Below are 26215 nucleotides of genomic sequence, written 5' to 3'. Positions count from 1 at the left end.
TGAAGCAGACCGATGCGACACCTAGCTGGATTATCGGGTGCTCGGGTTAGCTCCGTTGTTCGCTGCTGCTACTGCTGCTGATATTCCTTCCAGATGTTGCTCGTATCACGACCGTTGTCAGAATGCCGGCTGCGCGGAATGGCTCGCGTTTTTATACACTGGCTAATATTTTCCTTTCATCTGATTGGTCTATAGTTTTCGTGGCATGTTTCTCATGCTTCTCTATTATTATTATTATTTTTACTATTATTTCATCTCTGTACTCTACAGTATCTAAGGATTTTCTCGTGAAATTTAGTATATTCAATTTGATATGTTGGAAAAATCATCAGTTTGGACGACTGTTCACATATTATAGGAGAGGTGAAAAGATATTTTGTTCAATCTCAGCGATTAATTAGCATAGACATTATGTTCATGTTTGGGGGCAAAGTTGAATAACAACTTACAATGTTCTGTTCACTCAAGCTGACATGCCTCATCACATTCTGCTCTTGAAGAAGATCCTTTGACCCTGGATAAATATGCCACTCCAACTAAATCAAGCCTCATTATGCGGAACGTTATGTGTTTATTACTACATTTTTGTATGCATGAGAAAAATTAAATTGAGACTCTAGGCCAAGCTTATTTCATACATTTACCTACTATATCAAATATGATTTGAACAAATTTGGACGAAAAAAACGCATAAATCTATCCCATTGTGTGATATGTGCGAGTGACCACTTTACCGCCAGGCAAAAAAAAAGTTCGATTTTTCACCTTTTTTTCTAATGATGAAAAATGTACTATTTTGAATTTTTATAGTAAAAGCCGAATGCTATCTTGAACAACAATGAGTTGAACGACGCTGGAAATGGGCATATTCCTTAGGGTAAACTGACCAGACGTCCGCATTTCAACAAAGTGTCCCGCGCTAGATTACGTCCGGCGAAACGTCCCGCATTTGGCAAAAGAAGCGAAAATGTCCCGCGATATCAATATATTTCATTATTACAATTTGATGATTTTCTTAAATCGATGAACCTCAAAAATACTTTTTATTGACAGACTGTTCAAGAGCACTTCCGATGCATCCGAAGATTAACAAGTTGAGCTGGACTTTTTGTTTAAAGAGTGTGAAAAGTCTCCTATTGATCCACAGGGACGGACGTGCGTCAGACGAAAAGTTCATTTTCGGTCCCCCAGCTCGGTCGGGGCTCTACGTGTTAAATAAGCCGGAAGAACTAGTATACAGGAAGAAGCAGGGTTGTTTGATGAAATATCATAAATGAAGTGTCAGACGATCTTACGGCGTAATCCATGGCCGATGAATAGATTGATGTCGGCATGTTCTTTAATCTTTCCTTGGCTTTGGCGGTCAGCTGTGTCTCTGTTTTGGCCATGAAATTATTGGAGGAAATTTTCCGTTTGAGGTTCGCCCAATTTTTCTTATTGGTCGCAGCTGAGAAATGTTGGGAAGGTTGGCGGTCTACGTTGCAAGCTTTATCTCCAGCCAATTCATCCTGCAGTGATCTTCTGCCAAATTTGTTCTAAAGACCACATCAACTTTACGTGATGGTTCTTGATGAAGGCGGCTACTTCTGGCAGCCACTTAGTACTGTATACCTCTCCGTTCACTGTAAGAATCGAAAGAAGAGCGAATTGGACATTTCATTCTCGTCCGCCAGAGATTGACCTTCTTCGAGAATTTGGTGTGGAATATATGTTTGACGTCGTTGCTTACCTCCTTGCTGGGGAACCTAAAGCACCCGGTCCTCTGTCATTCGTTGATTTCTATCATCAAGTACGTCTCGTCTTTCATTATTAGCACAACATAGCACTTCACCGGAAAGAAGTTTTTCACCAGTACCTCCAGTTAATCCTTCTGGGTGATTGCCTGCTGTTTAGACACGGCCGATCTTGTCTGAAGCTTTCGCATAAAAATGTTCATTTTGGCCGGATTCTTCTTCACCGTTTGAACGGTTGCTTCGATCTCCCGGCTGAAGGAGGGACGGGACAGGATGCAAGGACAGTAAATACTAGATCGGCTATATCCGATGGACACGAAGTGTCTCAGGATGTCCGACTCCCTTGCTGTGAGGTGGAGCTGGCAGTATGAGAAAAATAATCAATTTGCTTGACGGTTCTGCTTCTGCTAATCAACAGCGTTGAATCATTTTTTTAAGGTCTAATAAACGTACGATTTAAGGAAAATTTGTTCCATTGAATTATATTTTGTAGCTTTTTTCCATCGCCATCCGATAGTAGTCGATTTCTTTAATGTATACGATAACACTAAAATCGTAGAAAAATGGATTGGGATTTTCAAGCATTCCATTCGGTAATTTAAAGAAAATGGCAGAACTCGAATCGTTCTTACCAGGCTTAAATGCTCTGACTGAGCGAGTTTTTTCAGGCATAAATAAAATCTGGACCACCGAAAAATCCCAGCTAAATATCGATGCGTTGAAATAAATAATACAGATCAGGTTTAACTCTTTGTGGTCGTTTGTCTGCTCTCAGCCACCATACCTTTTTTACCGTTCTGGTCGTTTGTCTGCTGTCAGCCACCACAGCACGAAACTATTCTAATCTTATATTATATTTTACTCAACCAAGTATCAGTGAACCTGTTCACGAATCAATACGGTGTCCTATGAGTAATAGATAACAAATTAGTTACCCACACAAGACAACGCGCAGTGCGTTGAATGAATAGAAATGTGGGACAACAGTCATAACAGCAGAACTTAGTCATTGTAACACTTTGGTGTGATGGAAAAGATTGTTCATAAGTATCGAAACTAATGTTTGCATAAATGTCTCATGTTATTTGAATTATCGCATGAGTGTCCCAAGCGACAAAATCTTTGTTTACCTAAAGTGAAAAGTTCTTATCATTTCGGGTACGCAGAAATCATTATTTGAGTATCTACTGGTTCAAATTTTTTTGAAGTAGTTGTTTTTAAAGAGCAGGATAATTGTTTGGATAAGTGTCTTATGTCATCTGAATAATCTCATGTAAAAAATCTTTGTTTGTTAAAAGTGAAAAGTGCTGATATTTTCGGATAAACATTGCTGGCATTAATTACACATTTATTGCATCAACAGCAAAAGTGTCTCATATTCAACGGATAATAAAAATAAAATTATGTATTGATTATACTTTATATGATTTACTCTCGGAGATTGTTTCGAAAGATTCCACACGAAGGCGTATTATAAAATATATTTTTTTATATAAAAACATCGCATTAAAACACATTGTTAAGTTAATACATATATATAGTTCACAAAAAAATGTTTATTTTTCATAATATTGCATATATCACTGCTTTTTCAAGGAAAAATAATCCCGACCAGTACGACACCCATGCTCAAATTTAATACGACCGCAAAGGGTTAATTGTAACGACACATGTTAAGAATTTCACGAATAAATGAGGCTCGCTAAACTGCGGCTTCTGTTCGCATAACGTATATACATAACATTTGTTTGTGTCACGCGTTGGACCTCTGGCCATCTGGTCACTTTACCTTAGGGTAAACTGACCAGACGTCCCGCTTTCCGCGGAACAGTGCTGCGTTTTAGCAAACTGTCCCACGAAATGTCCCACGTTTGTAAAACCTTCTGATAAATAAACTTAATTGCTAGCTGTAGTTCGTTCTTTCTCTGAGTCATGTTTTTTGTGATCTTATAAAAACGGTACTGATTGCAACGAATGTTCCTGCTAAATTGATCATAAACATCATGAAGTATCTGAAATTGAAGATCACTTGTTTAAGTTTCGTTAAAGAGCAAGTAATAACTTTTTGCCAACAACTTCGTTGTTTATTCACAGAACAAGGTGGATAAATGTCAGGAAGATTTCCGGATTGTGGTTTATAAAATTTTCTGCCAAGACTCAACTAGCCAAAATACTACATCTTTCGATGTAATTTTTTAAGTACTTTGTATAGTCTGACGTCCTGCTTTTTGCGAGTTGTTGAGAAAATGGTTGGTGAAATGGATTCAAGGCCACTGTAAGTAAATTTTATCAGCAATGTATTGATTATTTTGAAGTTCGAGTTGCATAATTTGATCATGATGATTATCTTAAGGGAGTATTTTAGTCAAGAGATTTTGAAAAAATGTCAAAATGTGTTTTCTTCATGTTTTCTAAAGTTTAGACATTCAAGAATGTGCCCTTGGAAGTATGTCATAAATGGAAGAATTCCATTTATTTATTGAGTTGTAGCCATATTCGTGGCAATCTAAAAGGACTTTGATTCGAAACTTTCAACATCTTTTTCTCGAAACATTTTTTTTATAAGCAGGCGTTTACAATATCTCAAATTCTGCTGAACTGATTTATTTCAAATTTGATATGAACATATCTTGGTCTAATATCTTATCTATCGCATGATCCAGCAATAAAAATTGAATTGTTTAATTTTACTATTTTTAAGAAATTGGGATCATCATAAAATCCAAAATAAAATAAATAAATAAATAAATAACCCAGAGGAACGAAATTTTGAGGCACTTCCAAAATAATCATATCCCATTCGGTACAATTATATACTTAGCATACAATGTATACAATCACAAATAAGTGTTGATAAGTCGAAAGAAATATTACAGATAAAGTTTAATTTCCAGGTCAAGTGCGAAAAATTCATTACAGATATCTCCAACAACGTTTCACTTATATGTTAAGTACGCGAAGCCGAAAAATATGTTGGATTCTCGTAGGTGACGTCCAAATTGAACCCCTTCAATAACTGAGCGGTTTCCTTGTGGTTAGTGTCCCGCGTTAGACCTTTGACCATCTGGTCACTTTACCTTAGGGTGACCACTATGCTCCCACTTCCCCTAACTACCCGTGTGTAGTACTGCACACACGGCCCCAACATAAGGTAAACGAGTAAAATATCGATAAAAATCATTATGAAACAATTTATTTTTTCGAAATAACATTTTTTATAACATTATTTCAAACTTGTAAATTGTCTTCTATTAAAACAATCCAGACATAAAACTTTTCGAAGCATTTCGGGCAGTGATCAATTGTAATTGGTGGAATAATAAAAGCAGTGATGCCAAACTATGAGGTCGAAGTGTCCTACTATGTATTGAGGTCAGAAGAAAACGAAAAATACATTAGTTTTAACGTAAAACGTGTGCTGTAGCGCACATGATTGAAACTTTGGAAGATTTCGCCTTACTCATGGCCCCAGCGGAATAAATTTTGAGTGCAGTACGACACTCATGGCCGTCAAAGTGTTAAATACGTCACACATCAAATTATTTCACTACTCTGCTGAGCGCCCTATGTTATGCAAGTACTCCACGAGTGAGATTCGATGTTGTACGGGAAAGGGTTAAATAACACAAGAATGTTCATATCAACTGTTTCCACTGGCCGGTAGTCCAACTGAACAATATATATGCAATATGCAATGGTATAAAAAGAATACTCTTTCGCCTGGAAATGGCTACTGTGTAATGTACAATTTATAGATAGTGGTAATGGGGGCAAAGTGGTCACCTGCTCGTTTGCTACCCCATGCTTGTTTGCTAGTGAAACTATTGACTATAGATGTCGTATTGATAGTCACTTTATGCTTGAATAATTTAATGACTTTTGAGTCACCCTGTACTTCAGTAGAGCTGAAGTATGTCAAAATATTAAAAAAAAAAACAGAAACTGCTCTCTCGATAGCCATTCGGCCGTAGTTCTGTGCGCATGGTATCTAAGGAATTTCTTGTGAAATTTAGTTTATTCAATCTGAAATGTTGGACAAATCATAAGTTTTGACGACTGTTCACACATTCTAGAAGAGGTGAACAAATACTTTTTTTAAATCTCAGCGATAAATTAGCATAGAAATTACTTTGATGATTTGATGATGTATGAGAAAAGACATACATGTATATGGTTTGAACACATTTGAACGAAAAAACGCACTAATCTATCCCATTTAGCTTGATATGGGCGAGTGACCACGTTACCACCAAGCAAAAAAAAAGTTCGATTTTCAACTTTTTTTTCCCAATGATGAAAAATGTACTATTCTGAATTTTTATAGCAAAAGCCGTTTGTTATCTTGAACAACAATAAGTTGAACAATAATATTCTTCGAAAAACGGGAATTGAAGCGGTATGTGGACAGTGAAAATAGGCATATTCCTTAGGGTGACCACTATGCCCCCACTTCCCCTACGATAGAACATGTAACATGAACACGATAAAAATACGGCTCTGTTACAGCTAAAATGCTAATGAGCTGAAATAAAATAAACAAATGGGTCTTCCATTAGCTTGAAAGTTATCCAAAATTGTGAGGCAATAACACTCAGGCAAAAACAACTCAGTATATTTCACAACTTCACAACTAAAACACACAATGTTCAGCGAAATCGGTTTTGGCTTACTTAATTATTGTTTTTATCCGGAAGGAGCCCGTTTTATTATCTGCATTCAATGTACGGAACTATCTAATTATTAACCTAAGAATGCAAAAACTAACTCACGAAGTATCGTAAGTGTCTGTTTTGCATTCTAACACGTTTTTCGTCCGATTGTGTATCACATCGCGTTTGAAGCACGTGCTTCAGATATGGTACAACGTATATTGGAACCAAGAGGACTTCTTTCTGTGAACTATCGAATAGAATGGAATTGAATGGGAGGTTCATTCTTTCACATTAAAGTTATTCATACGAGCAGGAGTTTTATAAAATTATTCCTGCACAATGTGTAACCTTATCGAAGACAGATTCGCCGCACAGCATCAACATTCATTTTTCGCTTCAAAATAACCCACGCAGGTCAGTCAGGTCAATTCCTGTTGATTATGATACATTGCCACAATTGAGTAACATTGCAGAGAATGTAATCCTGTTTCAAAACGCGTCAAAATGTGGACTTTGCTCCATCCTTACAACGCTATGGTCACTATGCAATGTTATGATGAAACAGTTATGCTACTTTCGCAACTGCAACCTTTTTTCAGCATCGACAAAATATGCTACATCATTGAGACTATACGTATGTATGTCTTTTCGAACTGTCCAATCAACTTACTGCCCCCTTTTAGTTTCTTCAGAGCTCCAAGTCTTTTTTTGTGCGAAAAACATATCGGTTAACATTCAAGTTTGGATGCTTTTTTCCCCATTTTGATTACCTCATCGAGTCTCGTTGAACAGGTTTTGTCAGAAACCTTTCGGACCATACGTGCTACTTGCCGAAATCTCGTCATCCACTTTCCTTCACATAACGCAAAGAGTGAGTGTTGAAAATTATTTGATTGAATTCTGATTTGAGATTTATCCGTCGTTGGTGTAGCGAACACTGTGCAACATTTCATGGCGTAATGACCAATATTGGTATTGCGAAACATCGTTCGAGTTTGAGTCTATTGAACTATATCTATTCCATTAATATACAACTTCACCTTAACTGGGAATAACATGACCCCTGAGCTTATGTATATGATGCCTAATGGAGAGTAAAATTGATAGTGAATTAAAAAAGCATCATCATTCTAACTTATGAACCGTTTCAACTTGTCGACTTGTAGCAAACTTAGTTATAAGCGATGAATCCATTCTCGCGCAGACCATTTCGTTTCGATGAGTGAGCTATTTGCGAATTTGCTCGAATCGAGAGAAAACACAGACAGAGGGGACACAAAGTTGTTTTGACCGAACCGTGGCAAACCGGTGTCCCTCGTTGTGTACAGTTTAGTTCCACTTGACTGTGAAAGATGATTGTGCAAATTGAAACCTATCGAAACTGCAGCGCGCCTTCCGATGCAAGTCGGAGCACGATCACGTTTTATCCCTATGCACGGCATTGATGAAACACCTGCACTTACTAGGGAAGTTAGATACCGAGACATTTTTGGATCCAGCACCTCATATCGCCATTAAGAAATAATTTCCACCCGCGAGTGTTTTTTTGTTCCCAGAGAAGGTCATCCTCAATCAAGCTAAATGTCTAAACAACACACGCCAGCATCATTCAGAGTGCGGAAATTGACTTCGGACATATCAAATGACCCCCTACAGTTGTTGCATGTATGCAAGCAGTGTTGTGAAACGTACTTGTTCAAACTCAGTGGCACCGAATTTACACACAAAGAAACATTTAAACCGTAATTGATGTCCCGCCGAGTTGACCGATATTTGGTGGACATTTTTGTTCGTAACACTGCTCAATCCAGTTTTGCAACGTTGCATAAAATTCTCTCAACAGTCCGTGCATTCGATATATATTCCCCAGGCTGTGCATTGGCAGGTCGACACAGGATGGTATCGAGTTACAGCAAGGAACTGGTTTGCCTTTTCAGAAAGTTTGGGGTCTGAAATTGATTGTCTCATACACGATGTTGTGTAGTGTTGTATTATGAAACATTGGAGCGATTTTGATGAATTTATCACAATGTTTCATTTATTTAGAGCATGTTTTACCAGTTCTTCCGTAGGTGCCCTGGACCTCTTCAACTATTAGTTTGAGCTATTTCTGGTGTACTCGAGATAGCTCTAGAGCAATTCCACGCCAAATTGACCAAAAAACGGACCCGACCCTCTCCGATTTGTTTGAAACTTGGTAGGGGAAAAGGGGGGAATTGGGACCACCTCAGCAAATTGCCTAATATTTCCAAACCTAAACGGTCTAAATCAAAAATGTCGCATTGTATACTGAGCTACACTTGTTTTCCCTCAATAAATAATGTTTAATCATTATATGAATATTTTTTTTTCTCTATTGTAGTGACTTTCAACACATTTCGGCTGGTTCGTCACTTTTACTTCCATTTTTGGAAGAATGTCGGGAGTGAGAATTGAACTCGTGATCTCTGCGTGAGAGGTATGGATGTTACCACTACGCCAGATCGGCTCCCTGCATGAAAATATGCGGCAATATTGGGTTTCGTCGTGAAGTGAACATGAGATGGATTAATATTTGTACAATTCATACGCTGTCCAAATGTAGATCGTTTGGACGCTGTCCTAACATACTAACGTTGGTAAAGTTAGCTATGATTTTTCGCTCCATATTTTCAGTACCAAATGAGAGACGAAAAAGCATTCTCGATGAACTTCCGAAATAGAGATTTTCCACATCACAACTTTCTCTCTGAAAAAGAATTTTCGGTGAAATGGAAGAGACGAAAATATCAATAATACACGGTTCATCGAAAACTAGATTGATTGACTGAATATTTATCGTGCATCCGAGCGAGGATTTCGATCTATGAATAAAAGAGATGACTTTTGGACATTAAAATTTGATGCGGGGTGATTTGGACCGCCTGTGGGGTGATTTGGTCCAGTGTGTGTTTCATCGAAAAAAACATACTTATGTTTATGTAAAGTATTTTTGGGATCATGTTACAATCAGTAACAAAGTTTTGGGATCGATACCAGGCGTCTTCGCCAGATTCCAGACCAGAAAAGTTAGATTGACACCATCTCGAATTCTGCATGAATCTTTTCACTGTTGGTCGAGCATTTTCAAACACTTTTGATGCTTGGTCAAAGAACATCCGTTCTCGATGGCCTGCGTTGCTCTTTCAAGCTTCTCCTTCTTCCAACGTTGTCTGTCCATCCTCTTTTTGTAATTCAGCGGCATCTGGAATCAATTAGACCAAAGAAAAGTCTCTAACCTGTAGGACAAATTCACCCCACAGAAACGTGTCCATGTCACCCCACACAACACGCAAAAATTGAAATGCAATTAATTTCATTTATTGTTATCAAACTTACAGTTTCGCTACATCAAATTGTTCCTCTTCTGTAGACGAACAGAACTTTACTGCACAATACACGAAAAGTTTGTTTAATTAGCGGAAAAACCTTAAAACCACTATCGGAAAACTTGCTGTGTTTATGCTACCGTTTCCCTCTACTTGTGCAGTTTTACCAAAGTTTTTCTACTTTAGGTACATACGGTTCAACAATAGAAGGAAATGAAATTATAAAAAATCCAAGTTGAGCCGTAATTTTTGAGATAAAGGAGTGGTCCAAATCACCCCATATGGCCAAATCATCCCGTGTTACCCTACTAATGATGAAAGCTATACAAAATAACATTTTTCATTTGATTTCAATTAGGAATAAAGGAAGCCTGATATCAACAGTTCCGCTGTGAATAGTCCAACTGTGAACGTTCGAACAATAGGAATATTCTTACACCGAAAAAGACGACATATGTGTATCGATAGAATAGGAATGTTCTTACGCCAAAAATGGCTACTGTGTAATAGATAAAACAAATGTTTATCGGTGGATAGGATTACTCTTACGCCAAAAAATGGTTACAGTGTAATATACAACAAAAGTTATCTTAACATAAAAATGTACACGAATAAATTTGGCTCTGTTGCAGCTAAATTGCTAAATGAGTCTAATAAAATAAACAGATGGGATAAATATAAAATTGATTTCAATTCCTTATAATGAGAATGATGCTAGTAAAATGTCGGATCCACAGTCGTACTGTTCAGCAGCAGTGTACATATTCAAATATTTCACGAACATGATTTTAATTATATTAAATTGATTATATTAGGATAAAACGTTATAAAAAGTGTTTCATTTTACTATTGAGTAATTGTAAAATATAAAAACTGATATTCCGAATCGCGAAACTTCTCCGCGCCGTTCACTGATCTCGTTGAATAAGCCTCAGTTTAAGGTACTGTAATGTGCTCGAAAAATAAGGTAAATGATTTTGGTTTGTCCAGTCGAAAATGTGATCATGGTTTGTCCATTGTTTTGAATGCTCTAATTCAGCGCACCTGTGTCAAATTAGGTATTCAAATATTTCAAAACATATAAATAATATTGTCTTCTTCATGATTTACAGTAGTTATGTAGTATATTTTTACAGATTCACATGTTTTAAAGGATTATAAGATCCACATTCTATTGGTGTCAATGCGCCCCTCACTTGAGCTAACTTTTAATCAACCAACAGATGATTATTTGGCACGTATTCAGACCATTTCTGGATTATAACACTTACAAATATTGTAAACATCATTCTTGCAGACCATTTGTATCAGGTTTACATAGCTAAACCATTAAATTAACACATTTTAATGAACTCAATTCTGATCATGAGTTGTCCAATTCAATGATGTTGTTTTGTCCAAATGATTTCTATGGCAACCGCTTGGAGCGCTGCAGTTTGTTTATTGTGTCCCTCGCGTACCGTTCTGAATCATATTTCGGACAACATCATATTTCGGACGCTTCTAATATCTTGAAATACTTGATGCACTGATGATATAACTATAAAATTAATGTCACAATTACTTCTTTAGAGTAATCCCTTGGTTTCATTATCACTTCATTTGAGAATTACATTTGAATTATTACATAGTAGGAAAAAATCCATCCAAAACCCAAAATTCACTCATTATCGTTTGTGTTTGACGTTTGCTTAGCGTGAGCATGTAGAATTTACCCCTTCATCAATATTTAAATTAGTCTCGTGACTGATGAAACAGTTCTCATCATCGTTATCAGGTTACTGTGATATAATCAATTTTCGTTCAAATAATTACACAATAAAGTGTCCGAAATTTGAATCCAATCTGTCCGAAATTTGATTTTTTTTATAAATGGTGTCCGAAGTTTAATTCTTATTCGCTTGATTTGAAAAGCATTTTATTCGATGATTTTTTTATGTTTTCAATCAAATGGGTACCAAAGTAGAAAGTATAAAAGCATATTGAACTAATTTATTAAAAATATCAACCTAATAATACCTGTGCATAAAGTTGAGATCTCTTTTCTGCATCATATGCCTTAAGCGTCCGAAATATGATTCAGAACGGTATAGCAGAAATAAAGTTTCTCTATGTTGAGTGTCTTGAAGTGAACACTTTTAAAAATGCCCAAGAAAATGTAATATTCTGAAGAAAGTCTAAATTATAAATGGATCAATATGAAGACAGTAAACACAAGGAATGCTAAATGCAACACCTACTTGAGAATTCGATTGTTTTCATTCAAAAATGGTGATTTCTAAAGCCGGACAAACCATGATCAAAGGTGGTCAAACCATGATCATAATTACTCTTTGAGGAAAATCGTTAAAAAACATAAAAATTTGAATAATTTCAAAGCCTTATGGTAGTATTAGCAACTAGAGACAAACCCAAACTCGTATCGATTATATGTGATTTTCATGAAGAAAAATCGTTTTGCATTTACTTGTTCCGTAAAAACATCCCAAATTGGACAAACCAAGATCATTTACCCTAAATATATGTGACATAGAATCTGTTGATGACCACACTATGTATTCACAATAACATACATAATTTTGATAGCACAATATTTGCATACGTCATCTAGAGGTGAATGATCGAATAAATCGATTACTCGAATAAATCGATTATTGTAAAATGCTCCAACGATTTATCCATAATTAACGAAAATTATAGAAATAGCCGTGATACGACGGTTCTCTGTTAGTAGCACCTGGTCAAAGAAAATGTAAAAGTAAACAGTATTTTTGATCATAGTTTTATATAATTTTTATAATAAAGGGAAACAAATAAATTAAACTCTTCCGTTTCAAAACAATGTTGATAGTCCTGAAAAGGACTGGACTTAATTTCTCGTGTTGTGCGGACTCTGCTACGTGATGTGATGTTTTTTTGCTACGGTTGCTGTTGATCCACCAGAATTTAGACAACTACCCATTGGCAGGCAAACATTCCATTCGAGACGCTCAGTGGTTACATTCGAGCAAATATATACGCATACACATTTAAAACACACACACTATTTGTCTTACATGAAACTTGCCGTGCCGGTTACGTTAGGTGTTAGGTTAGGTATAATATCTACTGTAGTTGACAGCGTCACGGATAACGTTATCCAGGAATACCTTCAGCACTCCTCTGGTCTCTTCGTAAATGAGACCTCCCATCCGTGTTTGGTTTTTAGAGACTTTAAACTTTTGCAGTTCATTGGTCTCTAGCCCCGAGAAGGGTCGTTGTGGGACGAAAACTACCTGTCTTAAGAAAGACAATCCATTCCCGCTTGACACTCGCCGACAACGATGTTGCTCTGATGACCACCAAACGAGAAATGAGAAATCCTCTTCTTCTTCTTCTTCTTCTTTGGCTTTAAGAGGGTTTAAACTTTTCAGTTCGTTCGCCCCTGGTGAAAAATCCTCGAATGCTACTTTTCCTTTTATATCAGTTAGTATGTGCGAAAAAAGCGCCTCCCACTCGCTCGTGAGGCACATATTTGGCTTGTCGGTGAACGAAGGACAGAGAATGTGCCACAAATGCTCTCCTCTATAATTCAACAAGTTAGTCAGTCAGACACGCTCTCGTTATTCCGGAGCGGTCGAAAGGGGTGACCACAACTGAATCTGAATTCACGCTTAACTTTTTAATAGGACCTATCTGTTTTGATCGATTCTCTTCATCGACATTCTCTATCGCTAATAACTCAGCGGGAAAAGCAGTCCCTAATCTGTTCGATGATCAGGAGTGTAGAAGGGATCCTCGTTTATCAAACTGTGGTATGTGGTAAAACTGGCGCAAAATCTGTATGCCAGGCCGTGGTGATTGAAAGAGAAAGTCAGTAAAGAGAATGGATCAAAACAGATAGGTCATATTGAAAAGTTAAGCGTGAATTCTCGGTTTTCAGAAACGCGTGCCATATGCGACGCACATCAACAGAAAATCATACATTGAACTCATAAGGTAAATGATGTTCGTTTGTCCTGTTTTGGGTATTTTCACGCAACCAGCAAATGCAAATCGATTTTTCTTCATGAAAATCACATGCAATCAAGACGAGTTTGGGTTTTTTGAAAAGCCCCAAGTCTAGTTGCTAATAACACCATAAGGCGTTCAATTTTTTTTATTTTTTATGTTTATTAACGATTTTCTTCAAAGACAAATTTTCCAAAAAATCATCATGATTTGTCCGGTTTTAGAAATCACTATTTTTGAATGAAGAAATTCATTTTTTCAAGTAGATATTGCATTCCCTATTGCTTGAGTTTACTGTCATCATATAGATCCATTCATTATTTGGACTTTCTTCAAAATATTGCCATTTCTCAGGCATTCTAAAGGTGAACACTCAACACAGAGAAATTTTATTTCTGCTCCGCGCGAAGGGCAACATAAACAAACTGCAGCGCGCCAAGCGGTTGCTATACTAATCATGTGGACAAACCAATATCAGCGCAACGAACAAACCATCATCACAATTGGGGTAATCGAGATTCATTAATTACATGATTTAGATATATAAATCTGATACAAAGAGTGTGCAGGCATGATGTTTACAATATTTGAAAGTGTTATAATCCAGAAAAAAATCTGAATACGTACCAAAAAGCTCAAATAAGGGGCGCATTGACACCAATAGGAGGTGGACTTTGTAAACCTTTAAAACATTTGAATCCGTGAAAAAATCCTGTAAAACTACTGTAAATCATGAAAAAGGCAAACCAAAATTATTTATCTCATTTTCATATAATATATGATTTTATTCACTGTAATGAACTGTTATGGAGTACCTTAAGGCGAAAATCTCATAAATCCATCAAGAAATGACTGAGCAATAATTGTAATTACATGAGCCCTCACTTGTGTAATCAAATTCGATCAATCAGAACTGGGTGTTTCCCTTCGGATAGGGTTTGAGATTTTTCAAATGTTTGATAGTTAGTTACATGGAATCGTTTGATGCAAAAATCTCACCAATCCATCATGAAATGACTGAGCAATAAGCGTTTGAAATAGAACATTTTTCACGATGCGATCGATTTTCGTTTATCAATTTGTACCTCACAATATGTTCCAGGCAAACGTAATCCTACGTCAATACAAAAATACATTAAAGGATGGTGTTTTGAGATACAAAAGTTTTTAATGTTGAATTAAATCTTAGGGAAAGATTTTTTGGCAGTGCATTTAAAATGTTATTTTTCCTAAATAGTTTATTGATTTTCCAAAAACTTTGTCAAACATTATATTCAAATCAGACAGCTGGCCTGAGAGTTGCGATTTTTTTGAAAGAAAATCAATGATTTTGAATACGCCCTTTTCGAAAAGCAGCTCTAATTTAAATTGATCATATGACAATGAAAATTGTGATTCAGGGTAGTTTCCATAATCAGTTCAAAGTTGAAAAAAACGGGAAGAGTCGGGTTAGTCGGGCCGGCTGATTTGGCGTGGCATTGTTCTATAAATGTGCTGTCAGTTCGTCCCATCACTATGACCGACACGAAAAAAAAACTACTCCCAATATAAATCAAAAATTGAACAAAGCACATTAGTTTCTAATACATTCATGATTTCAATTAATGGTATAGAAAAAAAAAGCCTAAATCCATTTTGTCATGAAAACATTACTATGGCCTTTGAATTCTTTTTGAAGCGGGGCACTAACGTGACAAAAAGGTGCAAAACTCATAACAACGAAAATTGAAAGGAGCAACCAATATTTTGATCGGGTACTTAACACAAGCCCAATCTAGTTTCGAAAAACACATCTAAATATATTTTACAATAATTGTACTCAAATATATTGCAATCAATCGAATAAAAATTAGTTTGAAAAAATTGTTATAATGACAGCAAAAGGAAACAAATTAATAAAAAAAAAAGTATAAGTTAAGTGCTCGAATTCCGAACGATCCAAAAACAATTTCATTTTCGTTTGGTGTTTCTTTTTTGTTATGATTTTTAATAGTTTGTTGCTGCTTTTGCTTCCACATTCAATGCGGGCGCTATCTCATATCTTGAGTAATTCATTCGACGTAATTTGTCCTATAAATCCACAAATTATTATTCATGTTCACTTTGAACTGACATGATTCCGCAAAGACAGTGTGAAAAAAGCTTTTGAAGATGATGTAATTTCACTAGTTCTTCAACATCTTAAGCAGTTTGATTGATAGATCGACAATTAAATTACTTCCTGTATAAAAAACAACGAAACTTATGGTGGCTCTTTTTTATCTTGAGACGAATTTGCACCCAAATTGCATTATTATAAGCACTGCATATGTTGTTGTTTGTTTGATTATGTTATTATGTTAGAAGTTGTTTTTTCCTTGCGCTGAGCCACGCAGAAAATTGTCGTTGTTAAATACTGAGAGACAGAGCCACAAAAGACGTATAACTCTTCCACGAAAACAAAAACATACCTTTGTTGCGGGTTCTTTCGGTGGAGAAAGCTTGATTGCGTATTGTGACGTGGAAACATGAGAACGCGGTCGAACAACAAACCCGCCAACAAACGCGAAGTTAAGCCAACTGTAATTGTTGCCCAATTTAACGCTGCGTTGGTTTCCGCTTTGCAAGCTGCGAAAGTGAGTGGCAAGTGTTTTTAGCCGATTAGTTTAATTTGTCGGTTAAGTGGTCTTTCCACTGGTGGTGTACATGAGCTACACGCGAGATCGAACGAGTCTGAGGTTGAGTTGGGGCGCACTTCGGGGCAATCCGCATGTATGTATGGTGACGATAGATTAATAGATGTTACGAAATGTTCATTTCGGATTGTGACACTCTGATTGGACTGTTATGACTATATGGACCAATGCATGTGGTGATTATAGAAATTGATTATTTCTTCTTTACTTAAGCTTTTGAAAAACAAAGAGTCCAGTATTTTTTAATATTACTCCATTTTTTTCTTATTTTTGATGATTAATGAAATTTTAACACAAATAACAAGAGCAACAGCTTGAGAAAATTCCTCATGACAGTGTTTATGTTTCAATCAATATTTGCTTTCCAAATTATCCTCAATCAGTGTCTTAGAATATCAACAAACTTTCACGAGTAACGAATATGATTTTATTTCAGTATAAATGACTGTTTTTCAGCTTGAAACACACTGCCCTCATTATGTTGATGACAATAACAAACGAGTTCATTTTGTTCATATCGCTGATGCATGAACATATTTGCTGTAATAAATTAATGTGGCATTGAGTGGGATTCATAACTTCATACTTTGAATATCAAAAGCAACAATTTGATATACATCACATTCGAAACGATATTCGTTCTGGCATTGATTTTGAGTCAAAATTCAAAAATTCAAAAACTAGTCAGGCTGGACCATTTAGAGAACAAAATCGCCAGAGTTCGATGAAACGAACTTTGCAAGAAATCGCGCAGGATTTTGTTTGGCGAGACAACGAGGTAACAACGGCATAAATGAAAACCAACTGCTGCCTCAGGTTAAAGGTAAACAACAGCAGATATTCATTTGGCTAAAATGAAATTCATTTCTATCATCTTGAATAATCAAGATGAAAATGACACTGGGTGGAAACACAAACTTCAAAACATATTGAACAACAAAAGTTAATTTGCTCATATTCACTGGTTGTCTGTGTCTATCATTTTAATTTTCGTTTGGAAAATATTGGTTTTCGTTGCAACCTATCCCGAAAATCTATGAATTTGAGCTTGACGAGGATGATTTTTCAATACTGACCTCGAATAAGCCTGAACTTTTGTAGACTGTACAGTTCGTGGTCGGTTTCTGGGATTAACCTGGACCTGCGAATTTTCACAAGGAAGGTACTGAACAAGAATTTTTAATTGTTTTGGTGATGAAAACTTTAAACAGTCAATAATGATGCCGTACACATACTTGTAACCATCAGAGAAGTTGAAAGAGTGTTAGTATGATATTCGTGACCAGAAGAGTTGCCAATCTATGGCAAACACCAAGGATGCAGTCTATAGTCTTGTTTGTGATGAAAACATGGGATTTTAGAAATAAAAAATCCTGCTGGAGACATGAAAAGAAGAAATCGAATGCGTCCAAGGACTGAAATCGGGAATCCGCGAACTCTATAATATTTCTTTGTAGCACCATTTCAAAAGCTTCATTAAAGTTGATGAAGAGGTTTTTGGCGTCATTTCAACGATGGACTTTTAAGAGAGATTTTATAAGGCATTCTGTTGTGAGTTTTTGACCAGACTTCTCCCAAACTTCCAAACGTAGATAGCTTTTGCGTTACCTACCGTAAACACCATCTAATGATATCTGGACTTCGTGCAGATCAACTTGATTTCATTCATGGAACAACCTAACTCTAGCGTTTGGTAGTACCATTTTTAACGACTGGAAAACCCTATCTGATATAAACTAAGAAACGTTCGTTGAAATTATTCAACAATTTTATTGAGACAACAAATCACTGCAAAAGCATTCAAAAATTTCTAGAAAAAAAAGGATCTTCGTCGTTTAACCAGCTGTCAGGAATCTTGAGATGTTCACCTGTACAGTTCTGGATAGCGTCCTTTGAAATTTGCAGCGAAAGGCATCCGAAGAAGCGACTGATTTCATTTTTTTTATTAAAGCTCTTTTTCAAAACATTTGTGTTTATGATTTTTCCCCTAAATTAAATGAATTTCTGTTCAACTTAAGGCATTAATAACATAAAAGTGTTTCTCATAGTACCCCTTCAGATTTGTACACTAGATATGTTGCGGTGACGGAATATCGTCAGACCATCCCTCAAATAACATAAAAAAGGTCATTTTTTAAAATTTTTCATGCGTTCACCTTAACACCTGGTCATGAGACCACTTGTGCATCGTCAATCATAGTAACCCATGAGTTTTCAAACAAAGTTTGACAGTGCTATTAGTTGAACTGTGGAAGTTATGAAGGAAACAGTAAAGCAATTGCGCTCCATGGTTTGTGCGTACTGCGAGTTCCATTCCGTTGCGAAGAAAGTGGGAATCGTCTAGTACTTTGAATCCGCCGGACATGCCCGTTCCGTTATCTATAATATCCTTACACTTCTGGAAAAGAATTGGGGCATTGAACGGAAGCCTGGTTTCGGTCGTCCGACGTTACTATGCGATCGTAAACTGCAGCTAAAGCTAAAGCAAAAGACGGAGGGAAACGTGGCTACATCGCTCCGGGCGTTGGGCTGGACTGAAAGTGATGGAGAATGATTTTTACGGCGAAGCGGAACGTCGAGGTTGTTATGGAGGACGAAACGTGTCTAACGCAGGATGGCAACGACTGACAGGGAACCAGGTACTTTACGTCTCCCACCAAAAAGGTAAATTCCAATGTGGAGTACATCTCCCACGTCAGGTTTCCAAAGAAAGTGCTTCCGTGACTAATCATCAACGAAAATGGGATGTCAAATATGGAGAGATTGGAGAGATTTATAGCAAAAAAGCCTGCCGGAAGTTGCCTACTTCATCCAGAAATATCATCCGGGCGAGGATGTGGTATTTTAGCCGGACCTGGCCTTCGCCCATTATGCGAAGAAGTCGCTAGTGGAGATGAACCGCTTGAAGATAAATAATGTTACGATGTCCGCCAACCATCCGGACGTCTCCCAGTTGCGTCCCATCGAGACTATGTGAGCAAACTAGAAGCGGAGGGTCTACTCCAACAATGGCGTGGCAAAAACGGAGGAGGAACTAATAAATAAAGCTAAAGAAAACATGCCAACAAATATGTTTTCGACAGCGATGGCGAAAGTTTCGGCCAACCGCTGGAAAGTCACACGACAGGACGTCGAAATATGTTTGAAACATGGTCAATAAAATAATGTTTTATTAGAAATTTGCCTCACGCAGTTTATGAGAATTATCTTTTGTAGTTTTTTTTATCGCCATCCGAAAATTGTTCATTTTTAAATGCAAGCGTTTCTTCAACGGTGTAAATCTAGTAACGTTTGCATTTAAAAAAATGGACAAAAATTACCGATTTTTCATGGGTTTACCTTCACACACACTAACGAAACTACCCATGCAGCATCAATCATAGTAACCCATGAGTCAGCAGAAAAAAAATGACAGCTATATCAGTCGAACTCTAACCGTGATGGCGAAAACAGTGAAGCTACTCCGTTCAGAAGTGTGCGCGTTCAATGAACCCCGCAGCGTCGAAAACGGACATCGTGCGGCACTTTGTGGACGCCGGATACGCCCGTTCCGGCATCTACAACATCTTGGCACTATTGGACAACAATCAGAGCATCGAAAGAAAGCCCGGTTCCGGACGGCCGACGACCCTGAGCGACAATAATCTCCAAAGGATGTTGAAGAGGAAGATCGAGGGAAAAGTGGCTACATCGCTGCGTGTACTTGGCCGGGAGGTCGGTGTGACCGGCCAAATAGTGAAAAAGTTCCTGGCGAACATGGACATACTTGTCAGGAAGCGGAAGTCCCGTCCACTGGTATCGGAGCTGCAGGCAATGAGGCAGCGGCTGAATAAGATGGTCAAGTCGATTTTCCTGGCGAATCGCGACGTGGCGGTAATGATGGACGACGAGACCTATCTCACCCTGGATTGCAACGACTGGCAGGGCACTTCATATTTTACTTTCCTCACGAAGGAAGTGAGCTGCTAAGTGAAGTTTACTTCACACACCAAGCTCCCCCAAAAGGTGCTGCTGTTATAGTACGAAGTACCTGCCGGAAGTTGCGTCGTTCATCAAGAAATACCATAAGGGCGAAGACGCGGTGTTCTGGCCGGATCTGGCGTCGGCCCACTACTTGAAGCGATCGTTAGAGGAGATGGAGCGGCCGAATATCGATGTGGTACCCAAGTCGGCGAACCCGCCCAACGTACCTCAAATGCGTTCCATCGAGAATTTCTGGGCAAACATGAAGCGTAAGATCTACTGCAACAATTTTGTCGCGAAAGCTGAAAAGCAATTGATAAATAAAACCAAGAAAGAATTCAAAAACATGCCTACATGCATGTATTCGTCCGCCATGGAGAATGTTCCGGTTAACTGCGTAGAATTAGTATGTTAATATAATTACCTTTCTTGGGAAATTCATCAAACTCAATTATCTGTCTTAGTTTTTTTTTATCACCATCCGAAAAAAGTCCATTTTTTTAATGCAAACGAGATGATCCAGCCTAAGGATGAAAATCTCTCTAATAAAGACAAAAAAAAATGCAAACGATAAGCCTTAGACGGCATCATCCGCTATGATGCACCAAGTGATTGACGTATATACACGGCACCCGTCGTGAAGTGTTTAAGGGGGGACTCCGGTCTGGAAGATCGAAACAATCGAATTTTATCTTTTTGCATTTTTGAGAAGCTTATGCCCTCAGAAATGTTGTCCTAAAAGGATTTTTCGTTATTTGATTTCGTTGGAAAGTTACAGTAAAAAGTATGAGTATATAGTATTATTGTATTGCTGTACGAATTTTTAACGTGTTTTTTTCCCGAAACCATGCTTTTTCAACTGATGGTATAGATATCTCAGGATCTACTCGATCGATTTGATCGAAATTTTTAACCAGCATGTAAAATTGAATTATCTAAAGCGTTACGTAGCCTTTTTTATGTTTAATTTTCACGATTTTTTGAGCTACTAAACAGCGATTTTACGTGAAAAATAACTATCAAAAATAGCCGAATCGAATCTTCAAAAACCCCTATGTTACGCTTTAGGTATTGTCCTAAAGTTTCTAAATAATGATTGGAATTCGTTCGACACCCTTTGTTTCAGAACCGATACCACCAGCAAGGTACCGATTTTCAGGCAGCATCTACTTATCCAGATGTCAACAGCGTAATAATCATTATTTGTGCACTCAAAAAATGGAAAATACATATTCAAATATACCTTAGGCAATAACCAAAATACCCGAACACTTCACTTTGTTTCTAACAACAAAAAATTACGAAAATTCATTAATTTTTTACCTTCCAGATAGGGTTCTCCCTTAAAGATTTACGTTGTTTACGCTCTCCGTTTTACCCTCAGAAATCATTTTCCGTGTACACTGCGTTTTGCAGTTTGATGGTTTGAGGAAAATATTGTCAAAACTGCCTGGTTCAAACAGCTTTCCATCAAAACAACTCAAACATAACATCCGGAAAGACAAGGCATGGTTTGATAAATAAGAGTATAAGATTCTGGACTGGTCAGCTTGTTTTCCAGATCAAAACCCTATCAAGAACTTTTGAGGAGTGATCGTACGAATAGTAGACGCAGCTTACAAGCAGTATGCGTGATTTGAAGAGCTTAAACAAACAGTATCCTCTGTATGGAACGTGATACACACTACAACATGGCGCAGCTCAGTCAAAACCACCCCGAATGGGTTATTTGATCTGATTGAGAACTTAAGATGGCCTACGAATTAGAAAATTATTGTGATTCATGTGAGATTGACGTTAATTTTGTAAAGGAGTGAGAGTTTTTCCATCTGGTTCTATAGTTTTGAAACACTGGAATTTTAATTTTTTTATTGTTTCACACAGCAATAAAGTTCAAATGGCCAGTCTTTTAGATGAAGATAGTTATTATATCCTACACTATATACTCCATTTCAACCGACTTCTTACGTATGTTGTTCTACAGATGTAAAACGCAGTGTATACTTTTAAGATCCAACTTCATTTTATAATCATGTGTAATATTCTCGTGCATTAGTATAACAATTATTTGGATGGTTCCGTCGTGTGGAACAGACCTACAGCCCAGCGGGTCTTGGTTCCATTCCTGCTACGGAATCGTCCCACCCAATATATCTACTCTTTCTGGCTACTCGTCATTCCGATGCCATTTCGTTGATTCATCGATTTCTTAAATCCATACATCTTCGTTCGAAATCTGTTTTTATTGTTTTCATAACAACCTCTCTATATTATTTGGTTTATCATTCCAAATTACTCTATGGCTACCCTTCAGCTTTATGATTACTATACAGCTTTAACTATCTTCAACTACTGACTACGAAAAAGTACAGGGTTTTTCTCATCTGAACTTCTCGAATCTCTCTTTATATTCCAAACGTAACTGTAAACTACTTCTCCACGGCTTCTTTCTACCAGTTCAATCCCGTCTGCTGAACCAAGATTCGAGATTTTCTGGTTGGAACATGTTCATGACCAACAGGTATATCTACACAACATCATCAGAAAGTAAATTAATATGGAATGGCTTCGTTTAGTCGGAGAACCCCATACTCTTCAGTATAACCAGATGTACGTTAATCTCCCGGTAGTACCTAAGTTCCTAGAAAACGATCTTCTATATGGAAAATTACGAAACAGGAATCGTTGCAGAATATTCAATCATCAACCATGAGTGACGATGCAACCAAAGATTCAACAATCATTATTCGTATTGATTTTAGGATTTTCTAAACAAATAACATAAGTATTGCTCAATTCACAGATGCCTCATTTTTTCGGAGCCCAACTCTTAGATACTAAGCTTTGTCCAGCCATTTGTTAATGAATTCATTACAAAAATAATTGAAAACAATGTTGAAAGAAGATATGATGCAACAATTTATTATATTAAAAATGAGTAAATAACTCACCGAATTCGATTATTGTTAGATCAGAGCAGCAAGCAGTACACGAATTCACGTTACGTTTCTCTAATCAGGATTGATGGCGATAACTCGTTGCTTCCGCTGTTGGCTATGAAGAGAATGTTGTCAACAACAAATGACGAATCAAAATACTTCTAATGTAATCCACGTTCTATACTCCTGAAAAATTTACAATATGTTCCCTTCTGTGTAGAACAATAATAAGATATTTATTAGGAGGAAGGAGAACACCTCCGATGATAAATACGTGACACAATTTGTATTCAATGAAATGAAAAGAAAATGGTTCAAATTATAATATACTCTAAACTGAGAGTCATTGATTTATACAAAAACTGTTAATCAATCAACACATTTTAGCTACATCTGGCCTTTACACGACCTCGTCACGATCGCTTACACGTTCGATGAAATGAATGAAATCATGCAAAACACAAGCGATTCTATGATTCAATAATGATCACTTTGTATTCGTTTCCCCTAAACACACGTTCGATTCACACTGCCATTTGAATCTCTCATCATCACCGTGTTCGTTGTATATCAGGCTCACACTGCTGCTGTTTTAATTCCTTATTGTTTACTTAACTTCGTTCATTTAATTTCCTTCTATTTTGCGTGAAAGGAAATTCACAATCGTACACTCCAATTATTGCATTCGTTTCATCGGCTGGAATTGATTGAGTTAACGAGCCCAACGAAACTACACATACAACACACCACATCGGATCGCCGCGAATTTCGCCGCATGTTTCTTCTATGGGCCACATCAGAACCTTCGGCAGCTTATAGCATATAAGTTGCTCACTTTCATCGGCAGTTTTACGAAAACAGCCACAACTCGCAGAAAGGTGAAACAAAAATATATTCCACAAACAAAACCAACAAAAAAAAAACTGCCAGCGAAAGGAGAAAAGTCACAAACCTGTTTCTTGATGAAACACACTTTTCTACTAAAACATAACACCACCGGATGGGAGCTTCTAGCGCGTCGAGAGGAACTCCGGTCAACGTGTAAGCTACTGAAATAAGATCCAACTGAACGGCAAAAACGCGCGCGCGGTTCTGTGAACAGAAAACAACGAGAGAGCCGGTCGTATCCCACTTACTATACACAACTTCACCCGATGATCTCACGCAAATGACTGACTGTGGGGCGAGCATAAACTCTGTGCCGAAGCGGCGAATGCATTGCGATTCATTGGGAGTACGATAGCATAGTTATTAGGGGAGTCGAAAATCGAAATTGTTATCCACAAAATGTGATCGTCTGCTCATACTAATAATTTTTTTGTATAAATGTTTAAAACTTTGAGTTGGCAACACTTTTTTTATATATGTGTCATTCTGACAGCTGTAGCTAGTTTGTTGTTTAGTTTGATTTACCATTTAATCACGACTAGACTGACCCAAACAATACCTTCACATTGTGCAGATTTTGTCCGAAAACCTCGCTTTAGTTCGAGAAACTCACTGCACTCTTCATACATTTTACAATCGACATAATCATTCATCAGGGCAATTAATTCGAGTAACGTTTACTCGTTCTTGCAACATGTCCTGCCCAACGTATCCTTCCAGCTTTGATCACTTTCTGTATACTGGGTTCGCCGGTGAATTGCGTAAGCTCGTAGTTCATTCTTCGCCTCCATACGCCGTCCTCCTGCACACCGCCGAAGTGGTTCTTAACACACGTCGTTCAAAGACTCCCAGTGCTTGCAGGTCCTCTTCGAATATTGTCCATGTTTCGTGCCCGTAGAGGACAACCGGTGTTATGAGGGTTTTGTACAGGGAACATTTCGCACGATTGCTAAGTCTGTTTGACCTCAAGTGTTTGTGGAGACCATAGTAGATACGACTCCCATTGATAATATGACTCCGGATCTCGCAGCTGGTATCATTGTCAGACGTTACAATTGAGCCGAAGTGAAAAAATGGGCCCACTACCTCGAACTCATCGCCATCGATCACTACACTACTACCCAATCGGGTCCTGTCGTGCTCGGAACCGAAAGCCAGCATGTATTTGGTTTTGGACGCATTGATTTTCAGTCCAACTCTCTCTGCTTCTTGTTTAAGTCTGGAGTTATGTTTAACTACCGTCTCAAATGTCCTGCCGATAATGTCTACGTCGTCAGCGAAGCAGATGAATTGACTGGATCTATTGAAAATCGTACCACTCAAGTTAAACGCCGCTCGTCTCATATGACAATAAATTGTAATACTAACCTCGAGTCAACCGCGATTAATCGGTTACATATTACTAACATAGCTAATGAGAAATATTGTCAAAATATTGAACTCTCGGTCCTGTCAGGCTAACACCATTTGAGCCTTAACAAAAATATATATTTTGGAAAACAAAAATCAGTCAATGCAGGCAATTAGCCAATTTTAATCTTGATAAGTTCTGCTCCGATGCCATCTTTTCCAGTTGATTTGTTGTTCTTATGCTGTTTGATGGCATTCTTAACTTCACCTATCGTTGGGGGTGATACATTGCTTCCATCGTTATCTTGGTCGTCTGTCAGTACGCCATTCTGGTATTAATCGAAGTGCTCCACCACCTTCGGCGACATCACCTTGTTTCAGTCGCGTGAGATTGTACTGTCGCGGGCATCTGTACCTGTGTGGCACCGTAAGCTATAATAATAACCTTGCCAATATCGCCTGTTATGCCTCATAGTAAAGGGTGTGTCACATCAAATTGCATCAAGGAAAAAACGATGTAGAAATTCGCCCAGTAGACCGATCCTTTTGAAAATTATAGACAGTAAAATAAAAACTATTAAACAACTTTTGACATTTTCTTTTTATTCATACTTCGAGCCCAAGCCCGTATGCTCGCACCTTCCTCTTTACCCCGTCCATAAGGTTCTGTACAACGTC

General features: G+C 37.5%; 1 protein-coding gene across 3 annotated transcripts in view; it reads right to left on the bottom strand.

Moving 5' to 3' along the window:
• Positions 1 to 24459, bottom strand: part of LOC129769813 (tetraspanin-9) — a 116427-nt gene extending 91968 nt beyond the window's left edge. The window contains exons 1-2 of one of the 3 annotated variants that reach the window (XM_055772291.1): positions 24252 to 24459; positions 23312 to 23511 (exon numbers count right to left, since the gene is read on the bottom strand). The gene's annotated coding sequence lies outside the window, so the exon portion shown is untranslated. The remainder of the gene's footprint in view (positions 1 to 23311; positions 23512 to 24251) is intronic. The other 2 variants (XM_055772289.1, XM_055772290.1) reach the window with 2 other exon arrangements.
• Between the last annotated feature and the right edge of the window lie 1756 nt (positions 24460 to 26215).

The sequence above is a fragment of the Toxorhynchites rutilus genome, chromosome 2 (assembly GCF_029784135.1).
Source record: "Toxorhynchites rutilus septentrionalis strain SRP chromosome 2, ASM2978413v1, whole genome shotgun sequence".
Taxonomy (NCBI): domain Eukaryota; kingdom Metazoa; phylum Arthropoda; class Insecta; order Diptera; family Culicidae; genus Toxorhynchites; species Toxorhynchites rutilus.
Note: the sequence above shows the minus strand (reverse complement) of the source record. Positions and strands in the feature narration are given on the sequence as shown.